General features: G+C 37.1%; 1 protein-coding gene across 1 annotated transcript in view; it reads right to left on the bottom strand.

The window, feature by feature from the left end:
* Positions 1 to 8903, bottom strand: part of FAM198B (family with sequence similarity 198, member B) — a 68063-nt gene that overhangs the window by 7497 nt on the left and 51663 nt on the right. The gene's annotated exons all lie outside the window — the stretch shown is intronic.

Consider the following 8903-nt stretch of genomic DNA (forward strand, 5'->3'; position numbering starts at 1 on the left):
TAAAGCACAGGTAAACATCTTTCTGATATTCTCTGTTTTCAGCCAAGATCCATCGGACGTCAGCAGTGATATCCTTCATTCCACAGCCTCTTCTGAATCCAGCTTAAACCTCTGGAAGTTCTCTGTCAATGTATGATTGTAGCCATATAGGTTAAAGTAATGTCATATATTGTTGTTTGTTTTTGTTAAGTGCCATTGAGTCAGTTCTGACTCATAGCAACACTATATAGAGTTTCAGAGGAGTGGCTGTTGGGTTTGCACACTGAATTTGTGGTTAGCAATCTAGTGCTTATCCTACTGCACCACACCAGGATTCCTAAAAGAGTGTAAGGCATGTAAAAAGTGTAAATGACAAACTATTAGAAAAATGTATTGAGTCCTTTGGCATCAAAAAAATTCATTTCACAGGTATCTTAACTGTTTCGAATATAAGAACTCAAATAATGTTAAAGAGATTGCATCTGATTGCCAGTGATTTAAGTTAAGAGAACATTAAAAACAATTCTTCTAGAAGATGGTTCTCAGCCAACTCCTCTCCCTTTGTATACATTAACCTCATCATTCTCAAATAATTTGTATACTGTTTTTACATAGTCATTATATATTTATACCACTACAATAACATTTTTATAGAGAAAAAAGAACTAAATCCTATTTAATTTTGACTATGGTATCAAGATCTGTTACGTTGGATATACATATGTAAAACATATCCCTTAAGGAAAATTTCACCAACCACATCTTAAACACTACTCTGAATGCTAAACTCTTTTTTTTTTTTTCAATATCAACAAGAACTAATTTAATACATGAGGATTTTAAAGGGTATAAAAATATATAGGTGGGAACTACATTCAGAGAACAGATTAAGGAATGAGTATTAAACAATCCTCAGAAGTCAATATGTCTTTTTATCTACTCAAATATAGCCCAACTCCAAAACAGATCCTTCCTGACTAATAATAAAATGTACTTTCATCTTACTTCTATTGTTTTAGTTACCTAAAGGAGCTCTGGTAGCGTAGTGGTTACGAATCAGGATGAGAAGAACCGTAAAGTCAGCTGTTTGAAACTACCAGCTGCTCCGCAGGAAAAAAATGAGGCATTCTGCTCCCGTAAAGATTTACAGCCTTGGAAACCCTCTTCAGGGTCGCTATGGGTCGGAATGACTCAAAGGCACTTAACAACAACAATGCTGCTATAACAAAAATACCACAAGTAGATTGTTATTGTTTTTATGTGCTGTGGAGTTGGTTCCAATTCATAGTGACCCTGTACAGGGTTTCTGAGGCTGTAAATCTTTACGGGAGCAGAAAGCCTCATCTTTCTCCCGTGGAACAGTTGGTAGTTTCAAACTGCTGACCCTGAGGTTGGCAGCCCAATTCGTAACCACTATGCTACAAGTAGATAATCAGACATTTATTTTCTCACAGTTTAGGAGGCTAGAAGTCCAAATTCAGAGTGCAGCTCTTGGGTAAGACTTTGTCTTTGTTGGTCCTAGGGAAAGGTCTTTGTCTCCTTTCAGCAGTCATATGCCAAGTATTCCTTGGAGCTTTTCATATATATTGGTATCAGTCTTCCCCTGCATCCCTGCAGCTTCATAGTGCTGGGACCACAGGTCCAAAGGACACAATCCACTTGCGGCTTTTCTATCTTGGTGGTAGTAGGTCCCTCTTTCTCTGCTAAAAATCTCTCTTTTTAGTTCTTGTAAGAAAAAAGGTGTTGTATGCCAAACCCTACGGAATCTCCTGTAAATTGGATAAGGGTGTTGGTGGGATTAAGGTGATTCAAATTCACCAGCCGCTCCTCAGAAACCCTATACAGGGTCACTATGGGTCAACAACAACAACATCTCATCCTTGGACTCCTGGTGTAGCACTATAGGATAAGCACTGGACTGTGAACCACAAAGGTGGCTATTCAAACACATCAGCTGTTCCTCAGAAACTCTGTACAAGGTTCTTATGATTTAGAATCGATTCGATGGTGCTTAACAACATCCTATTCTTAGTTTATCACATGAAATTGTGGGGGAACGCTATTCTTCAACTGTCAAACCACTAAGAATTCCGGCCCTGTGAAGTTGACAAAAACCTTAAAACTATCAACAGTCTTGATCCAGGCATCTACTTATTTCCCAAATTGCATTTGACTACATTCTTAACCTATTTCTTTGTTGGCATGTTCCCCAAAAACTTACTCAGTTAGCCCATTCTTTCCAACCATTCCTTCTCTCTTGGCGACCATGACAAAAGCTGTTTCATTGGGTACACGGGATGCTTGAGAAAACAACAAGCAGTTAAGAATAGAAAACTATTACAGCTCTCAATGTTATGCTGTGAAGAGAAGTAGAGAAATGGGGTAATTGCTGAAGAAGAAAATGAGGATAATAGAACACTTAGAAAAAATTGTTTTAAAAAAAGAATGAGAGACATTAGAGTGTACTTCTACGTATTTTAAAGAATGGGAAGCACCAGAATATATATAGTGAGAAGAGTGGTGCTTCTGCCATGCCATTTTGACACTCCCCACCCTATTTTCTATGTTCTCCTAACTCTCCCTCATCTCTAATGTCTAAGCCCCCAACCACCATACCTCTCTACCTTTCAACTAAGTCTTCCCTACCACTAACCTGAATTATTCCAGGAGCTAGAATTTGAACTGGTAGCAATTTTTCCAAAATTCCCAGTTTTTTGTGTGTGTGTAAAACCTCCCTTAAATTTGAAAGAAAATAATGTCTTTAACAAACAATACAAATAATTATCACCTATGTGACTGAAAAATCTCATATACATATAAAAGTTGAATTCTGAATACAGAATACCAAAGAAGAATAGATGCATTTGAATTATGGTGTTGGAGTTGAATATTGAAGGAGAACAAACAAATCTGTCTTAGAAAATGTAAAGTCAGAATGGTCCTTAAAATTGAAGATGATTAGACTTCATCTTTCAGACTTTGGGCATGTTATTAGGAGGGACCAGTTCTTGGAAAAGGACACCGTGCTTGGTAAAGTGGAGGATAGGTGAAAGGAGTAAGACCCTCAGTGATCTGGATTGCTTGGTATAGTGGAGGGTCAGTGGAAAAGAGTAAGCCCCTCAGTAAGCTGGATTGACACAGTAGCAGCAACAATGACTCAAACATAACAACTATGAGGATGGCACAAAACTAGGTAGTGTTTTCTTTTGGTGTGTATAGGGTTGCTATGAGTCAGAATCTACTCAATGACATCTAACAACAACATGTGACTGAAGTGTGACTCAGTTTTAGCCTAAATAAGCCCTTGGAGAAACTTCAGACAGAATATCAAATGCAAAGTGAAATATTTCAGGCAACATTAGGGAAAGGATTTAGTGGGGAGGCAGTAGGTGCACATATATTCATGTCAGGGATGATAGTTGTCTGCCTGTTGCATTGGGGAATATTGTTCCTACAGTTCATAGCTTCATCTCTTCCGTTACTTCTGAACACACACATGGTTTTCTTCCCCGGGGGGTTTTGTGGAAAGCAGTAAGGGGAGTTCAGCTTAAATACAGAAAGAAATAGTATAACCATAGACATCACATTGTTACCAGGCTGGGCTACAAAAGACTAGAAAGTCATGAAATATAGTATAAAAGATGTTTATCAGAGGAAGAATACCTACAGGGGAGAGTGTCAAAGGCAGCATCTTTATCTTGCCATGCTCACAGCCTGACATGTATTTATAGGGAGAGGTTTTTTTCTATAATAACGGTTGTTTCTATTTCAAAAAGGAGGCTGGCTTTCCTGTTTTTGTAGTTCCACTCTTGTGTGTCACTTCTGTCCCTCCTTTTTCCTCTGCTGTGCATACATCTGGTATCCATGATGGAGTCCAAGATTTCAAGATGGATCCCATTGTGAAGCTGTCTGGGATACTTGGCATAACTGACTTTGCACCTGCTCTAAAGGCTGGTTAAGGGGGAGATTAATGTGTAACTGATGGTTAACAACCCCCACTGGGTTGTTGAATAGGGAGGGAGGACTCACAAGCCCTGCTGGGCCCCAGAAACACAAGGAGATAGTCTTTTTTGGTTTTATCTTGCTTATATCCTGTCTGCCTGACAAGGAAACTGATTCTATATCTTGTCCACATCCTGTGCCTCTGTTATTTGTATTTGCAATTTTATTTTATGGTTTTGCTGATCTTTTCCCCAAACTCCTTTTCTGCTGTCCCACTGATTTTCCTCAGAAAATTTCCTCCTATTCCCTTTCCCTAACAGCATAAAGGTACAGAGAGTTCCCACAAGACAGCAAACTAGGCAGACATATTATGCAAACCCTTTACAAGACAGATGTTGTTGTCACTGAGTCAGTTCTGACCCATAGTGACCTTGTACAGGTTTTCTAAGATATGGCTGGTAAGCTTGAGGACCCAAACAACATTGTCATCCAGTGCATTAACCCACAGTGCCAACTGGAACTCCTTACAACACAGACACGGTAAATCAAATGAAATAGATGCAGAGGACAATCCTGGAACTCTGAACTTCAGTGGAAAGGCTAGAGAAGTGGATTTAATACCTAACAGGTGAAGATGAGCATAGGCAGTGAAAGAAGAAGACTGACTGGTGAACAGACTGCCAGAGAGATACGGCACAATCATCTTGACCATTTGCTAGCATTTTTGGAGAGACAGACAGATGGCAACCTGATGGTGAAGATTCACATAGATGATGGAAAATGTGATATTTATTCTTGCTCCCCATGTTTCACTGGATAACAGAGGTGAAGTCAGCCCCCAATCTCATCTACCCCCAATGCAGACCCTAATCTATGGGAGTTCTGAGCTGCATGGTTTGAGACAATGTGAGACAGGTGGGCACTATTTCACCTTGGTGGTTGGATTCAGGTGGACTCTGACCAGATCTAAAGAACTTATAGAGTATTCAAACCAGAATCAGACTAACAGAAATGTTCATAATCAGCTACCCCACATGCCCTCAGGATCTGACAGACACTGAAACTAGCAACATGAAGACCTCCACAAACTGCTTCATGATTGAGTGTCCTGAACATAGACAATACTTCAAGGTTGGTTTGAACCACAGGTTTGATGGATCAAACTCACCAATCACTCCTCATAAACACTTGAGTTGGAACTGCCTCAATGACACTTAATAACAGCAACAATATAGTTCTTGGAGAAGTACATCATGCTAGGTAAAGTGGAGGATCTGTGAAAAAGAAGAGAACCCCAAAGATATGGATTGGCACAGTGGCAGCAGCAATGGGCTCCAGTTTAACAACAATTGTGAGGATGGCACTGTTTTGGACAATGATTATGAGAATTGGGCAGTATTTTGATCTGCTGTGCATAAGCTCAATATGATTTAAAATTGACTCAAAACTACCTAACAACAACAGACCTATAGAAACTCCATCTAGGTCTGAGAACTCAGCAGTCACATCCTTCCTTCACCCACCTCCTGAGTTCTATGGCTGGCAGGAGACTCCCAAAGTTTTCTCTTCTCTGGGACCAAAAACTACACTTTTAAAAACACTTTTTTGTCTTGTTTCATTATTTGTGTTTGTTTGTTCTTTCTTTTTCTTCTCTTTTCCTTCCCTTTATTTTTATCCTTTCTCTCTCTCCTTTTGTTTTTTCTTCTTTTCTTCTGCTTCTCATTTCTACCTTCTCCTCCTTTTTTCCTCTTATTTTCTATTTACTGCTCTCTAGTTTCTTTCTATTTTCATCTTCCCTCTGGTTTTTTTTTCAGTGTTTCTTTTTCTATTTCTTTTATTTTCACTTGTACTGCTCTACATTCTCTTTCCCATTATATCATTTTTTACTTGTTCTGCCAATTGGTGTTTCTTTTTTCTCCTTTATTATATTCTGTTTCCATTGTTGTTTTCTTGTGTGTTATATTTTGTTTTCCTGGGTCTTTTTCTCCTCTTGTTCCACCTGACAGAAGATAATAACTATGCCCACATAGCTCAGCCACTACAGTACCCTCTGCAGCTCTGCCCACTGTACCAGTTCCTTTATCACTTGATCAATGATGAGCACCAGTCAATATTAACCAAACCTTCCCTAAATTGAACTGCATGATCAGCGAACAGAAAACAGTGCACACATTTCCATTTTTTAATCACATCCACCAGGAAAGAATTGTTGAAAGCCTAATAATACATCAACATACAATCATCAATTACATATAATGGCACTACAGTATCTTAGAGATAGCATGAAGAAACAAGTAGAGAGTCACTTAAACAAATGACTAAGATGCAGAGCCAGAAAACATTTCTGAGGGAAAAAATGTAATGGAACAACCTGAGAAATGATTCAATAGAATGCTATTTAGGTTTATTTAGTGAATTGACAGAAAGATTGAGGAAAACAATCTTTAGGAGAAAAGCTTCAGAAGAATTTAGGAAAACACTACAAGAACAACAAAAAAAAAAAAAAAAGCAAATTTTGAAACAATATAAAACCTGCAAATAGAAATCCAGAAAATTAATACTAAGATCTCAGAAATGGACAATACATTGAAAGGGCACAGGAGTAGATTTGAATCAATGGAAGCCTGAATTACTGACCTTAAAGATAAATCTGTCCATATTAGTAAGCTAAAAGAATAATATGAAAAAAGAATGAAAAATTTAGGAGAAATCCTGAGGTTTATGTGGGACACCATGGAGAGGAATAACCTATGGGTGACTGGTATTACAGAGCAGGAAGAGACAATAAAAAGCATGGAGAAAATTATTGAAGAGTTACTGAGAGAAAAATTTTCTTACATAATGAAAGATGAGAAGACAACCATTTAAAAAAACTGAACAAACCTCAAACAGGATAGACCTCAAAAGAAAATCAACAAGCTATAACATAATCAAACTTTTCAAAACCAAACACAAAGCAAAAATCCTGAGAGCAACTCAGGAAAAACAAAAAATTAGCTACTAAAGAAAATTATTAAAACTAAGTTTTAATTTCTCAGCAGAACCATGTATGCAAGAAGGCAATGGGATGATATATACAAAACTGTGAAAGAAGAAATTTGTCAACCAAGACTCAAATACCCAGAAAAGCTGCAATTCAAACACAATGACAACATTAGGGTATTTTCAGATAAACAGAAATTAAAGGGATTTTAAGAAGCATACAAACTTTACAAAAAAATACTGAGAACCAACAGCAGAAAACAATCTGAGATTAGCATACAAGACAGCTATACCCAGATTTAGAAGTATCTAAAGTAAAACAAACTTATAAAACTGAAAATAGGGAACCAGAAATACAAATTTATAATGCAGTCAACTACAAAGCAAAAAGATGAAATTGTGTAGCCATAGAACTTCAAAAAAGTGGGAAAGTCAAATAGAGTCTGAAATAAAACAGACTGTTTTAGAGAGGGAAAATATTAATAAGCTACAGGGCAATCTCAAAGATAATACACCTTCACATCAGAATAAAAAGGAGGAAAATCAAAAAATGTTGTGAACATTAAAACAACAGCAGTGAAGAAAATGAAAAAGAAAACCCACAAACAAAATGAACTCAGTGCAGAAATTCATGTGGAACAAAGAAACTAGCAACACTACAAAAAAAAACAAAACAAAATAAAACAAAAACACACACACAACAAAATGACAACAATCAATTCATATTGTTTGATAATTATACTGAATGTAAATGGATTAAATGCACCAGTTAGACAGATAGTATCAGAATGGAAACAAATTCAGAGACATACACACAATGAAATAGTATGCAACACTGAAGAATAATGTTAAATCTGTAAAACGCCTCATAACATGGAAGAACCTAAAGAACATTTTGCTGAATGAAATTAGTTAATCACAAAAGGAAAATATTTTATGGGACCACTGTTATAAAAAGTTTTTAAAAAATATTTTCTTGCTAAAAGAAATATTCTATGATGGTTATCAGAGATGGGAGAGAAGGAAAATTATTCACTGGATAGAGGGTTGACACATCCTAACTTGGGTAACAGGGAAGGCAAAATACAGTAAAAGGGAGCTTGACACAAGGAAGCCGAAAGTAGAGGAAGACATACAAGAGAGGTAGAATTAAAGTGAATAGAGGTAAAAACAGTAACTGATGGTACATGGAAAGAATTGCATTCATTGTAATAACAAGAGGAGTATGATTTGTTATATGTGGGACTGATTGATGATCTGTTCTGTAAACCTTAACTCAATTCACAACAAAAACTTTTTTAAAAAGGTACAAATACTAGGGCAGTTTTCTTCAAACTTAAAGTATCGGTTCAATACTCCTACAAAAAAAGGTAACTTATTTTCACAAACTTGATAGATACCAATAAACACCGTTCCCTTTGCTCTTTCAATTTCTTTTGAAAAACTTCATCCCAAATTTCTTCAAAACAGAATTCTTCCTGCATAAATCTTTTCCGTACAGTATATCATTTTGTTTTTCTATCCAAACTCCTGTTACGGCTTTGAAGTTTCTCTAAGGAATCTCCTTTTTCCTTTCTAGGCTTTCTGATACTTAGAAAGTGGTTTAGACTAGATTCAACTTTACATGGTGTCATAATTGGCAGTTGTGTAACCTCTTCCACATATGGAAAAAACTGGGAAGATACAGCTGCCTGTGTTCCAAGAGTCTGCTTGCAGCGTGTCCTCTTTGGCCCTGGACACAATTCTGCTCTAGAAGTCACATCAGCATTTTCATCAAAAACATTAATTCTAGAATTACTTAGCATTTGTTGAGGAGCTGAATTTTGGGAAATTTTAAGAAATAAGGGAAAAGATGAGGAGAGAAATGTGGCTTCAACAGCAGACAGCTTTATTGAGAGTAAACCTAGAAGGGGAACTCAAAGTCATGAGAGACCAAGAGCCCACCCGTCCCTTACAGACTGGTATATTTAAGGCGGTGCATCCCAGGTACAGTTCTGATG

Source organism: Chrysochloris asiatica, unplaced genomic scaffold (assembly GCF_000296735.1).
Source record: "Chrysochloris asiatica unplaced genomic scaffold, ChrAsi1.0 scaffold00112, whole genome shotgun sequence".
NCBI classification, from domain to species: Eukaryota; Metazoa; Chordata; class Mammalia; order Afrosoricida; family Chrysochloridae; genus Chrysochloris; species Chrysochloris asiatica.